Genomic DNA, 14418 nt, shown 5'->3' with positions numbered 1-14418 from the left:
TTAGTGATGAGCTAAATCGGACAAGTTTTCATCTTCCAACTCTCCAAGTTGTTGTTTAGCTTAACCAACTAGCTCAGGGTATCCAACATAGATTCTTGGAGAATGGGTGGTTTGGAGGAAAACCAACATGATCACGAACTCAACATAGCGGTCAGGTGACAACCAGGTAATACTTCCGAGAAGATAATCGGAACATCACGAACCACTGATATGATACTAAGCTCGAGATCAATCTTGCTTTTCAGAGCAAGACGATATGATCAATAGAGCAAGGGTTTGGCAAAATCCTAACTCGTTGATCGAAGAGTGCACTAGGAAATAAGGACTAGGTAGCACGATCAATCTTAGGATGGTGATTTAATTACCAGCACACTAAGAATGAGAGTATTGTCCATTAACTACCAAGCAACGGAGTTGCTAGGAATATTGCTTTCACACATCACGGTTCACTTGTCGGCATTCCGGTTATAATAACACGAAACTGAGGAATGAACAATGATGGCAAGAAGCATTACTGCGTCAAGAATTCATAAGAGGTGGTGCAATTCTCATGACAGTCCTGACATAAAAGGGGTAATACTCTAGGGTAGAACAGAGCAAAAGCTGGATGGCATTTGATCTGCAGAACACAACTACTTTGACCCAATTCCGGATATGGATGAGGTACTGGAGTTTGTTTCTCCTAGTCATTCTGAAATAGAATGGCTCGACGGACCACGAGAAAAATAAGCATCGATAACACGAATGCACAACTAAAGAGGGACAACTCAAAGAAACATATAACTTTCTGAGTTGTGGATGCATAGATTAGTATGTCGAACCAAGTTCGACATGTTTCTTCCGGATAACCCATGCAGAGAGGTAGGACTAGCAGAGTCACAATTATGAATGGAGAACTCCTCAAGAGTACTTTGATTGTGATCTTTTGGTTCAAATAACTACTGCCATATTGGCTCATGGTATTGGAAGAACGATATACCACAGACCTCGAGGACTATCGCAAGGGTTACTAATATCCTAAAGGAACTAGCAACACTATCAACACGAGGTAAAGTAGAGTGGATCTCGGGTTCAAGAACCCATGAATAGAATACCTACCACTACATGGCATCACGGGATGCTTTTGAGAATAATGGCCAGAATCACACACTGGGAATACAAAACATGGCTAGATCACTAGGTGACTCCCTAAAACACCTAGGGTCATAGTAATAGCTCCAGCATATATGTCGAGGCAACAAAGTACGTCAACTCACCGATTAGTGTGATTAATCTGGCCCAAATGGACATTAGGAACAGGAGGAAGGGGTTTGCAAATGCATCAGACTACTTAGAAGCCTGGGATGACTCGGACAGCATAACGGTTGTAAATGCTCAAAAAGATTTGAGACAACCTGCAAAAATGGTGGCATAGCCACTCAACAACAATATCAAGGTTCCGAGATCAACTGACAACATACGGAGGTAGTAGGAACGGAACTGAGGCTTGAAACTATCAATTCTATAAGTCTATGGATTAGTAACACGTCATCCTGATAGAAAGATGAGAAGGCCTAATTCTTAATCCCCGTAGAAAAGAAGAGGTTGACTCAGATCAGAAGGGCATAAGGTAAAGGAGTAAAGAGAGCCTTACGTTCCCTTCCACAATCAATTCCCCTACATAACTAAAGCATTTCTAGACACAACTTCGACCGATTTGGCTTGGTAATCCTACAGGCAGTCAGGCTCTGATACCAAAGCTGTCAGGACCCCGATTCCAAGTCACATCGATCTAGCCGGTAACACCTCATATCACTTTGCGGCCTCACGCACGGTATTCCCACGGGTGTCGCCTTACCATGGCCCGGGACCGTTTGTGCCTTTTGGCTCACGTATATGATAATGTCGCTAGCATCCATATGACAGAGAACCCGGGCCGACATGGATAGTCATGAACCCAAAGCGGCACTAACCTATGGGGACAGGCATACATGAATCACATCGAGCATGTCGGTCAGCAGCGTGTGAATCCGGCCTGTAGCACTGGGCTAACAGGACTCCGGGAACCCGGGCTGTAGCAGGCTAGGCAGGACTCCGGATGTCACCGAGTGACATTTCCCCGAAGGGACAGACACAGGAACGAAGTGAAACACATGCCGGCCAGTCAAGTGATCTGAGCAATAGTACTGGGCTAGCAGGACTCCGGTGAACCGGGCTGTAGCGGACTACTATGGCTCAAGGAAGCACTGGACTACATTTCCCCATAAGAGAGGCTACCAAGGATAAACAACTAGATTGTCGGATCCCACACATACCAAGCATTTCAATCATACACACAATATGCTCGATATGTGTAAATACAACATGGCATCACAACATAACTCTATGACTCAAAGTATTTATTCATTAGGCTCCGAGGAGCGAGATATTACAAACATGGGTCTTATGACCCAACACACAGAGCATACAAGCAACAAGCACATGCGGAAGCTTAACTTGTCTGAGTACAGACAACTACAAATGAAGAAGGCTGAGAAGCCTGACTATCTACCAGATCCTGTCAAGGGCACAAGATCTTAGCTGAGGTATCAAGCTAAACGTCGAAGTCCACGCGAAACTACTAGCGAGACTGACGTCTCTCTGCAAAACATAAAATAGGGAAACGTGAGTACAAATGTACCCAGCAAGACTTACATGCATCGGTATCAACAAGGGGGGTGGTGGAGTTTAACTGCAGCAAGCCAGCTTTGACTCAGTGGCTAACCTGAACTACGACTGCAAGCAACTCTTTTGAGGTGGCGCACACGAGTCCACATATTCACCATTCAATACACCACTATGGAACTGCTTCCGTCTCCCTACGAGAAGGCCATCCATAGCACTCACGCTTATCTTGCGAGTTTTAGAGTATCCACTTTCACTTGTCTATGAACTATGCAAGGGGCCCAAGTTTCCATATCCGAGGAATCCGGCTATTCGAATAGATAATGATAACCCTGCAGGGGTGTACTTCTTCACACACGCTCCCACCACTTACCACCATATACACGTCATGTATCTCGGCAACCTTCAAGCGGAAGCCTGGCGAGGGTGTCGGCCATGGCCTACCTAAACACTTAAGTCTCTAGTCCAGGTTTATCGCCTATCCAGGTTCCATCCGCAGGGAGTCCGGCCGAGGTTTCCACATACGGCCCCGAACGATGTGAACAGGGTTCCCGAGACACCAAACGGGCGCCCGGTACACCGTGCCATGGTGTATCTACCGCAACATAGCCCACCCCTAGGGTCAGCGCTACGCACGGCCGCCAACACATAACCTACAAACACCAGAAACTAGTTGCAACTCCTGGACCGAGTACTAGGGTGATTAAGAAGCCGAGAGGGTCAATTAAGGATCCCAATGAGTGGTAGTAGCTGTTCATGGATCACAGACACAGAACTCAGTTCCTGAGGACGGCTGCAATGAGACAACCCACCATGTACTCCTACATGGCCTCTCACCGCTACCTTTACCAAATCGTGTTCACACACTTAGCTCACACACAGTAGGACATGTTCATCACTGTTCCCAATTCACCCCCGATGAATCAGACCTGACTCAACTCTAAGCAGTAGCAGGCATGACAAACAAGCACGGATGAGTAGGCACATCAGGGCTCAAACAACTCCTACTCATGCTAGTGGGTTTCATCTATTTACTGTGGCAATGACAGGTCATGCAGAGGATAAGGGGTTCAACTACCGCAACAAGTAACAAATGAATCATTGTTGTCCTAATGCAGTAAAAGAGAGCAGGAGCGAGAGAGTGGGATTGTATCGGAATGAACAAGGGTGTTTTGCTTGCCTGACACTTCTGAAGATATCATTGGGTTTGCATCAGTGTCAACGATCACAACGTCGGTACAACGTCTATCGAGAGGGGACAACCACCGGCAATAGAGAAGGAACACAATCAATGCAATGCACAACATGATGCATGATAATGACATGGAAATATGTTGTTGATTGAGCTAATGCAACTAGCAACACAATTAAATGAAGTTGGTTTGAATACAAGATTCAAATTCCAACTCCATATATGATTATTTAAATGCCCTTTATTGGATTTGCCCTAAACAGTGGCCTTAAGTTGTTTTAACATGCATGAAAATGGCACAGATGGATTCCTTGAATTTTTCTGATAATTTTTCATATATAATTTATTTCATTTGGAGTTACAGTTGAATTTCTATGATTTTTTGAAGTTTAGGTAATTTTCTGGAATTTAATAAATCATTTCTAATTTATTTAAAATCCAGAAAGCATTACTGCGTCAGCCTGACGTCAGAATGATGTCAGCAGGTCAACAGGGGCTGGTCCGGGTCAAACCTGACCAGTGGGACCCACTAGTCAGTGACTCAGTCCACTAACTGAGTTAGTTAGTGTTAAACTAACCCTAACCAGGCTGTTAGCAGGGCGGGGCCCGCATGTCAGTGTCTAGTTTAGTTAACTAAATTAGTTAGCTCTAATTAATCTCGAGTTAACTAATTAGGGGCTTGGGCCCACATGTCACTGACTCAGGGGAGTCAAACCCCAGTCAAACAGGGGTCAAACCCTGCCGGCGTTGAGTCGCCGGCGAGGCCGAGACGGCGGAGGGGCTCGGATTTTCGCCCTCCGGCGACCAAATTAGCGGCCGAGACCACCGGTGCGAAGCCCAGGCTCTCGCGCATCCAATGGAACACGCAGGAGACCGTGGGATGGCCGGAGGCGACGATGGCGTCAAGGTCAGCGGCGGCCGGAGCACGGGCTCGACGGATTCGTCGCTACGGTGCATCAATGAGCAAATAGAGAGGCTGGGCAGCACCGGCTAGACACGGGGAGCACTAAGAGCAGCACGGTGAGGCCAGGGGAGCACGGAGGCTATGCGTGCAGCAGTAATGGCGGACGGCGGCTTCGGTGCTCGTGGGGAACGGCGCTACGGCATGGGGGCGAGCTTGCTGAATTAGGGGAGAAGGTCAATGGCTCACAGCGATGACGAGGGGACGCTCGGCGAGGTCAGGGACGGTCCGGAGCCGACAAATTTGACGGAGATGGCCGGCGGTCCCGAGGTTGAAGAAGGCATCGATGGCGGCGCTTCGAGGCGTCCGGCGTCGCGTGAGTCGACGGAGAGGACGAGGTAGACGAGGCAGAGCTTCTGGACTCGGGTGGAGGGCGAGGAGGTGGCTCTGGGCATGGTGGCAGCGAACGGCGGCGGCGGTTGCTCTCGGGTGAGCTCGGGGAAGGGCTAGAGGCGAGGGGGAGAGCAGAGAGTGAGGGGAGAGGCAGAGGGGATCGAGGGGGAGGGGTCGCGTGGCAGCGTCCAGGGCGAGGGGGAGCAGCTGCATGGCTAGCAGGAGGTGGCCGTGGCACGGCTGTGCGCGCGCCACGCACAACGCCAGTAGGCGCGAGGAAGACGACGCGTGAGGGGCTGGGCTGGGCCTAGCAGGCCGGCTGTCTACTGGGCCGCTAGTGGGCTGCTAGGTAAGTTGCACAGGTAACCTCTCTCTCTCCTTTGTTAATGTTTTTCTATTTCTCTGTAACTTCTGGACTTTATTAAAAATACCAGAACGTTTCCAAAAATCCTGAAAATAATTGTGGCCTCTGGTTGGAATATTCCCAACAGCCCTCACTTAAGTTCAGAATTAATTGAGCATTTAAAATATTATATAGCATTTAAATGCCCAATTGCAAATAACATATGATTTAATTCAAAAATCCAGGATGGCCTAAAAATATGTGCATCATTTTTGGCAGAGGTTTTCACCTTTATCAAAAATAATGAACTTTTCTAAAGGGCATTCTGGGTTCATTGAAAATATTTTTATTTGATCCTAATTGCATTTCATTTGGTGCTAGGGCTTGTCATCCCCATTTCAAATTTTCTGAGTAAAGTAGACATGATGCAACACCATATGTTAGCACTAGGCATTACCAAAACTTGGGATGTGACAAAAGGTCTCTGACACGGTGGTCGAGCCCTACAACGTCACTCTCTCGGTTCACCAGCTGGTGGAGAACGCCGACGAGTGCATGGTGCTGGACAACAAGGCGCTCTACGACATTTGCTTCCGCACCCTCAAGCTGACCACACCTAGCTGTAAGCAAATCTGTGACATCAAGCTATATTACCTGCCTGTACTTTTTTACTAATGTGAATGCTAAATGAATAGAAGAGATAGAGGATTAATACACTGACTCTGGCTTGGCAACTTTATATTGGTTTCTTGACCGAGATTCTGGTACAGATGGAACCGTGATTTGTGATAGTCTAGCGATTAGTAGAAAGCTAACTGTAAAATCATGTGCTTTGCAACTCTTGTCATAATCATATACATAGGATTAGTTCAGTTTAAAGCAGGGATTCAGATTGCTCTACTGTGGCACACATTGTCAATTAGTTAAGTGAGATCAAAATAGAAGTGCAGATTTGGTGGCAAAACATTCTATAGGGGAGCAGTTAACCGGTTTGTTGTTACAAGGTGCTCTGGTTTTTTTAGCACACCAATTGGCTGCACATTGTACTTCTAATAGTGATTTTTTATTAATGTGAGATCTAAGCTCAATAGTTCGCACAACTTGGGAGGCAATCCTGAAAAGGAGGAGAGCACTTGAAATAGGCTTAGTGAAGAGAATTTGAGATGGCACGACCAAACATATTTGGGTTGACCTTGAATACCTAATGTCCCAGGGAATTTCAAGGGTGAGGAAGCTGGGTGAACTGTTTTCTGCTGACAGTAGGTGGTGGAATGAGGACACTCTCCAAGAGAACTTCTTAACACCAGACATCTGGGTGATAAGAAAGACCCCTCTTGGAAAATTGGACCAGGATATGTGGGTGTGATCCAGAATTTTATGCCTGTCAGGGCTAACTTGCACCTCCATCCCTACGCCCCTTTGATTACATTTGCAATTCAATATGCAAATAAGCTGGATGCTTGGATGCCCGTGGTGAGTGAAGTATGGCTTTAGTCTGTCGGTTAAGCTGACTAACTGTTTCAAAATCTTGAACTAATGTTTTTTGTGACACCTGAACTGAAGTTGGTCATGCTAACAAAACCTTCAACTTATTAGAACAGAAATTGTAACAACAGTTTAGCTTATTGTTCTGTGAAGTAACTACTGTTGTACCAGAAAATTTTGTGCACGTGCATTCAATTACAGGTTATCCGAGCCTGCTTGCACTTGCAACTGATCAATGCTGATCCAGTTGTTCTCAGGATAGATAAAAATCAGTTCTTGTTCATTATAGAGGGCATCCAACATAAATAAGATTTTTAAATCTGAAAAAACATTTTTATTGTACAATTCAGTCTGAAAGATAAGAGCAAACTTATCTGCCACTGTAGAGGGAATCAAACATAAAATAGGTGACATGCAGGTATTGACATACGATTACATTTTTATGGCATTACTAATCCAGTTATGGTTCCATTGTTGTCGCACACCGAACGTTCAATGAATTTCTTGAAGAAAATGTATGGAGTCTTTTGTTGTGTGCTTCAACCAGGTAAAATCCTATTGGTTATTCTAATCATACAATCTTCCGAGCCAATTTTGTGGGCTTAGTACAGTAGGATTCTTATTTTTGTAAGGCTTCCCAGTAGATATATTGGAGCTGCCCCTTCCTCTTCTACTGTGCTATCTCTACTTCTTTCCCTTCTACTTGATAGTCAAAAATTTAGTACATCTCCATGCTCATGGTTCTTCAGCATATATAGTCTACTATGTAATTCTCTGTACAACCCATTTAACTCTGCAACAGCCACTAAAATATATCTGTAAGCTTGCATAGGAATAATTCATTTTTTTTATTGTTGTTTGGTTATTGTGATTCACAGCCAATTTCTTTAGGCTTTAAGCATATGGTAGGATTACACTAACAATCCAAGTAAATAGTATTTGGTCCTTTTGATTATGTTTCATGGCAATAAATATGTTTCCTTGTGGTGCAATTTGTTTCCTGCAATTGGTAACTCAACTTTTTTGCAGGGAGGTAACTACATTTCTTCCGTTGCTGAAAAAGCTGAGGTGAATTCTATGACAGTGAGGGTTGATGATAGGAGCACAATTAATTCTGATGTAAGTGTGACAACCTTGTGTACTATTCTATCCTGGTCTTGCTTTTATTGTTGCACAACTTTTCTGATCTCCCAGTAGATCTGTTCAGTCGGTGTCGTCGTTAGGCTTAGTTTAGACATCTTTCTATTTTGAATCTGTGCTTATACTGTTTGTCATCTGAAACCTACACTCAGTATACATTATGTCCAGGAAATAATCATCACGTACGGACATCACTCTGTACTCCTTCCGTTACATAATTCTTGTCGTGGTTTTAGTTCAACATTGCATAACCTTCTGGTTTTCCTGAGGTACTGCTCAGTAACTTTTTTTACCTCATGCATACAAAGATAGAACAAGAGTCACTGGATTAAGAATTCGAACTTTCAGAAGTTCAAAAAACAAATCTGCATAGTCTGTGGATGGGGATGGAAGGAAAGAACTGTGATTCTAATGTGCCATTGACAGTGGCGGGCATTAATTGGGGAGGCGGAGATAGCAGCTTGACATGCATGATGTTTGATTAGAATCGTGGTTACTTGGTGATGCTTTTAGTTTGCTAGAACTTTTTAGCCTGAAAGAATGCAAAATGCATATACACTGGGATTAGGAATCCATTAAGTTATCTTAGTTTCTCTTTCTGGTTTGAGTTTAGTATTATTTTTTCTTCTTCATGCATTTAATTTGCTGTGCAGGTGTCTTACATAAGATGCTATAAGGATTATATAACTTTCTTTACCGATCACAGTACCGACGGTGGCAGGCCATGCTTTCTATCTGCAGTTCTCCAACTAAAAGTCTAACTGCAGGAGTATGTAGAATCTTCTTTACTTAACTAGCTGATACTCACGGACATATCGTGAAGCACAAGCAGCCTTGCAACCACAAACCTTGCAGACTTCTCTTTTCATATCCAAACTTTGCAAACATTTCATTCATGTTTTTAAACTTATTCTACATTTATTTTAGTGCACCAAGAAAAAGTAAATTTGTGACCATTTGTGCTTATCTACTACTGCTTTGAGTTTTTTTCTTCTTTAAAGGTTTGACAGTATATGTGTAGATTTTTAACTATTTTTGTTACTATTACAAATTTAGTTACATTTCTCAAAATAAAAGAAAATACTAAATTTGTATGAACATATAGATCTTATGAAATTTGGTTTCATGGTAATTTAGTTACATAAATTATTAAACTCTCAAAGAGTATGTATACGCAACAATCACAATGTATGTTTCTCTTGAAAAGCGACAATTCAACCAGTGGCAACACAAAGGCATGTTCACCTTATAGAGAATGAGGATAACATTGTTTCCGACGTTTGTCAGAATTGGATATAAGTGGCTCGTAGTGGCACGTGGAGCAGGATTTGCGTTTTTTTTCACCCGGTGCAACGCACGGGCATTTGTACTAGTCTTACTTATGGCGAGATTACCATCTGTCTCACATGAAGGGCTCGCGCGTATGGGCCGGACCATTAGAGCTGTCGCTCGCTTGCAACTTGAGCCAGTCGGTCGCTCGTTCTTCGTATGTGTTCAGTCCATTATTTTTTCGGTTTTCTTTTTTCTTCATCGGTTTTTGTGGGTTTTCATCATTTTTCTTCATTTCTTTCACATTTGTTACCAGTTTTTTTCTTTCTTTATGTTTATTTTTTGTTTTCTCCTGAATTTTTTTGGTTTTTTGTTTGTTTCTTTTGTTTTTCTTAGCTTTTTTTGTTTCTTTTTTGGTTTAGGTATTCTTTGTACATTTTTAGTATACACTAGAAACATTTCTTATATACACGTTTAATATTTATCAAATTCATGATTAACATTTTTGACAACTATATTTTTTAATGTCTAATTTTTTCATACACATTTATATACAGGTTTAACATTTGGAAATACATGCTTAACATTTCTGAAAACATAATTTTTTTGATGTCTACTTTTTCCATAAACATTGTGCATTTTTTGTATACATCAGTATACACATACAACATATTCAAATTCATGATTAACATTTTCTAAAACTTATAGTTTTTATGTCTAATTTCTTCATACACATTCTACATTTTTTGTATGCATCAAGAATATATTTTATACACGTTTAACATTGTACAAATACATGATTAAATTTATGGAATTTTTTATGTCTACTTTTCCCCATTCACATTGTATATTTTTTGCATAAATTTTTCTTATACATTGAAACATGTTTTAGATGCACATTTAACGTTTTAAGTGCATAGTTAACATTTTTTAGAAACTGAAGATTTTATTTTTTTGATTTCTTCCTTTTTTCCATTTGCACTATACATTTTCAACTTTTGTACATAAAGTGAGTTTGATTAAAGACATATTCAGAATATTCCAAAATAAAAGGAAAAGTAAAAGAAACAGAAGAAGCAAAGCACTGAAGGCATGTATCCGCGCTAGGCCGGCCCAATTGGGCAGCTGCTTGAAGGGAGACAGTCTCGCTTCATGCGAGACACAAACGAGAAATCAGTAATTAAGAGGTACTCCTTGCAAAGGTCACTCTCATCTAAGAGTATTTTCTTTTTTGTATATTCGTTTATTCAAAATGTTTTATTTCACAACCGTGCATTCAAATCCCAAATCGTTTCAACAGTTGAATTTCTCGCTTCGAAATCTTTCAAACTATATCACATGTTAATAGATTTCGATGACCTTTTTGTTTCATGGGAAAAACTAGAAGAGAAAAAATTGAGCGGGAAGCATGGTTTTTTTCTACCTTTTTCCCTTTTTGAGAGGCACAACCGTGCCTCTCGCGAGAGAAAAATAGCAGAAAAAACATGCACGTGCCTCTCACGGGAGTAAACATGTACCTGCACGAGAAGCAAATCTGTGCATTTTGCGGAAGCCAAAAAAATGAGTTTTTCCCTTTCCGAGAGGCACAACCGTGTCTATTATGGAAGCAAATATGTGCTTCTTGAGGAAGCAAAAAAAGAAAGAACAGAAAAAGAAAAACACATTTTTTTCTCTTTCTGAGAGACACAGTTGTGCTCTTGCGGAATGAAACTCGTACGTCCATGAGAAACAGATCAGTGCCTCTCCCGAAAGCAAATAAGAAAAGAAAATACACTTTTTTCTTTTTTGAGAGGCACACCTGGCCTATCACGGAAGTAAAACCACGCCTCCACAAGAAGCAGATATGTGTCTGTGGCAGAAGCAAAAAAATATGATTTTTCAAACATGTGCCTTCACGAGAAGCAAATTTGTGCCTCTCGCAGAAGCCAAACGAGAAAAAAGGAAACATATTTTTTTTCTTTCCGAGATACAGAGTTGTGCATAATTTTTTTCTCCAAAACCTAAGGAAAATAGGGCAAAACACAAAAATGTTGAAAAAACCATCTAAAACCCGAAAACATGTAAAAAAATAGAAAAACAAAATCCCGAGGAAACATGCAGCACGCGACATGTGGCGGCGGCTGATAGCGCGACAGGAGGCGCGTTCTCAATCCATCAGAAATGGCCCTTGCTGGGCTCCCGCAAGGGGTACTCTTGTTGGTTAGTTGCTCTCTGATGTCTACTACACAACCTTCTTCTTGTAGACGTTGTTGGACCTCCAAGTACAGAGGTTTGTAGGACAGTAGAAAATTTCCCTCAAGTGGATGACCTAAGGTTTATCAATCCGTAGGAGGCGTAGGATGAAGATGGTCTCTCTCAAGCAACCCTGCAACCAAATAACAAAGAGTCTCTTGTGTCCCCAACACACTCAATACAATGGTAAATTGTATAGGTGCACTAGTTCGGTGAAGAGATGGTGATACAAGTGGTATATGGATAGTAGATAATAGTATTTGTAATCTAAAAATATAAAAACAGCAAGGTAACTAATGATAAAAGTGAGCATAAACGATATTGCAATACGTTGAAACAAGGCATAGGGTTCATACTTTCACTAGTGCAAGTCCCCTCAACAATAATAACATAATTGGATCACATAACTATCCCTCAACATGCAACAAAGAGTCACTCCAAAGTCACTAATAGCGGAGAACGAACGAAGAGATTATGGTAGGGTACGAAACCACCTCAAAGTTATTCTTTCCAATCAATCCGTTGGGCTATTCCTATAAGTGTCACAAACAACCCTAGAGTTCGTACTAGAATAACACCTTAAGACACAAATCAATCAAAACCCTAATGTCACCTAGATACTCCAATGTCACCTCAAGTATCCGTGGATATGATTATACGATATGTGTCACACAATCTCAGATTCATCTATTCACCCAACACATAGAACCTCAAAGAGTGCCCCAAAGTTTCTACCGGAGAATCACGACGAAAACGTGTGCCAACCCCTATGCATAGGTTCATGGGCGGAATCCGCAAGTTGATCACCAAAACATACATCAAGTGAATCACGTGGTATCCCATTGTCACCACATATACGCACGGCAAGACATACATCAAGTGTTCTCAAATCTTTAAAGACTCAATCCGATAAGATAACTCCAAAGGGGAAACTCAATTCATTACAAGAGAGTAGAGGGGGGAAGAAACATCATAGGATCCAAATATAATAGCAAAGCTTGTGATACATCAAGATCGTATCACCTCAAGAACACGAGAGAGAGAGATCAAACACATAGCTACTGGTACATACCCTCAGCCCTGAGGGAGAACTACTCCCTCCTCGTCATGGAGAGCACCGGGATAATGAAGATGGCCACCGGAGAAGGATTGCCCCCTCCGACAGGGTGCTGGAACGGGTCTAGATTGGCTTTCGGTGGCTACGGAGGCTTCTGGCGGCGGAACTCCCGATCTATTGTGCTCCCTGATGTTTTTAGGGTATATGGAGATATATAGGCGGAAGAAGTATGTTAGGGGGGCCACGAGGGGCTCACGAGGGTGGAGGGCGCGCCCCCTGCCTCGTGACCTCCTCACAGATCCCCCGACGTGCACTCCAAGTCTTCTGGGCTTCTTTCCTTCCAAAAAAGAGTTTCGTGAAGTTTCAGGTCAATTGGACTCCATTTGATTTTCCTTTTCTTCGAAACCCTAAAACAGGGTAAAACCAGAAACTGGCACTGGGCTCTGGGTTAATAGGTTAGTCCCAAAAATGATATAAAAGTGTATAATAAAGCTCATAAACATTCAAAACAGTAGATAATATAGCATGGAGCAATCAAAAATTATAGATACATTGGAGACGTATCAGCATCCCCAAGCTTAATTCCTGCTCGTCCTCGAGTAGGTAAATGATAAAAGAAAGAATTTTTGATGTGGAATGCTAGTTGGCATAATTTCAATGTAATTCTTCTTACTTGTGATATGAATATTCATATCCGAAAGATTCAAGACAAAAGTTCATATTGACATAAAAATGATAATACTTCAAGCATACTAACTAAGCAATTATGTCTTCTCAAAATAACATGGCCAAAGAAAGTTCATCCCTACAAAATCATATAGTTTAGTCATGTTTCATTTTCGTCACACAAGAATGCTCTCATCATGCGCAACCCCGATGACAAGCCAAGCAATTGTTTCATACTTTAGTAATCTCAAACTTATAAACTTTCACGCAATACATGAGCGCGAGCCATGGATATAGCACTATGGGTGGAATAGAATATATGATGGGGGTTATGTGGAGAAGACAAAAAAGGAGAAAGTCTCACATCAACGAGGCTAATCAATGGGCTATGGAGATGCTCGATTGATGTTAATGCAAGGAGTAGGGATTGCCATGCAACGGATGCACTAGAGCTATAAATGTATGAAAGCTCAACAAAAGAAACTAAGTGGGTGTGCATCCAACTTGCTTGCTCACGAAGACCTAGGGCACTTGAGGAGGCCCATTGTTGGAATATACAAGCCAAGTTCTATAATGAAAATTCCCACTAGTATATGAAAGTGACATATGAGACTCTCTATATGAAAACATGGTGCTACTTTGAAGCACATATATGAGACTCGCTATATCATGGTGCTACTTTGAAGCACAAGTGTGGAAAAGGATAGTAGCATTGCCCCTTTTTTATTTATTTTCTTTTTTTTGGGCCTTTTTTTTCTTTGGCCTTTCTCTTTTTTTTTTTGGGACAATGCTCTATTGAATGATGATCATCACACTTCTATTTATTTACAACTCAATGATTACAACTCGATACTAGAACAAAGTATGACTCTATATGAATGCCTCCGGCGGTGTACCGGGATATGCAATGAATCAAGAGTGACATGTATGAAAGAATTATGGACGGTGGCTTTGCCACAAATACTATGTCAACTACATGATCATGCTAAGCAATATGACAATGATGGATGTGTCATGAAACGGGTGGAAAGTTGCATGGCAATATATCTCGGAATGGCTATGGAAATGCCATAATAGGTAGGTATGGTGGCTGTTTT

At 42.0% G+C, this 14418-nt stretch overlaps 1 long non-coding RNA gene across 1 annotated transcript; it reads left to right on the top strand.

Annotated features, from left to right (window-relative positions):
- The first annotated feature begins 7382 nt into the window (after positions 1 to 7382).
- On the top strand, positions 7383 to 8984 carry LOC125510917. The gene is made up of 2 exons (XR_007284805.1): positions 7383 to 7504; positions 7987 to 8984. It is a non-coding gene; the product is annotated as an uncharacterized LOC125510917 (long non-coding RNA).
- The last annotated feature ends 5434 nt before the right edge of the window (positions 8985 to 14418 follow it).

The sequence above is a fragment of the Triticum urartu genome, chromosome 5, assembly GCF_003073215.2.
Source record: "Triticum urartu cultivar G1812 chromosome 5, Tu2.1, whole genome shotgun sequence".
NCBI lineage: Eukaryota > Viridiplantae > Streptophyta > Magnoliopsida > Poales > Poaceae > Triticum > Triticum urartu.
This window is presented reverse-complemented; position numbering and strand designations above follow the sequence as displayed.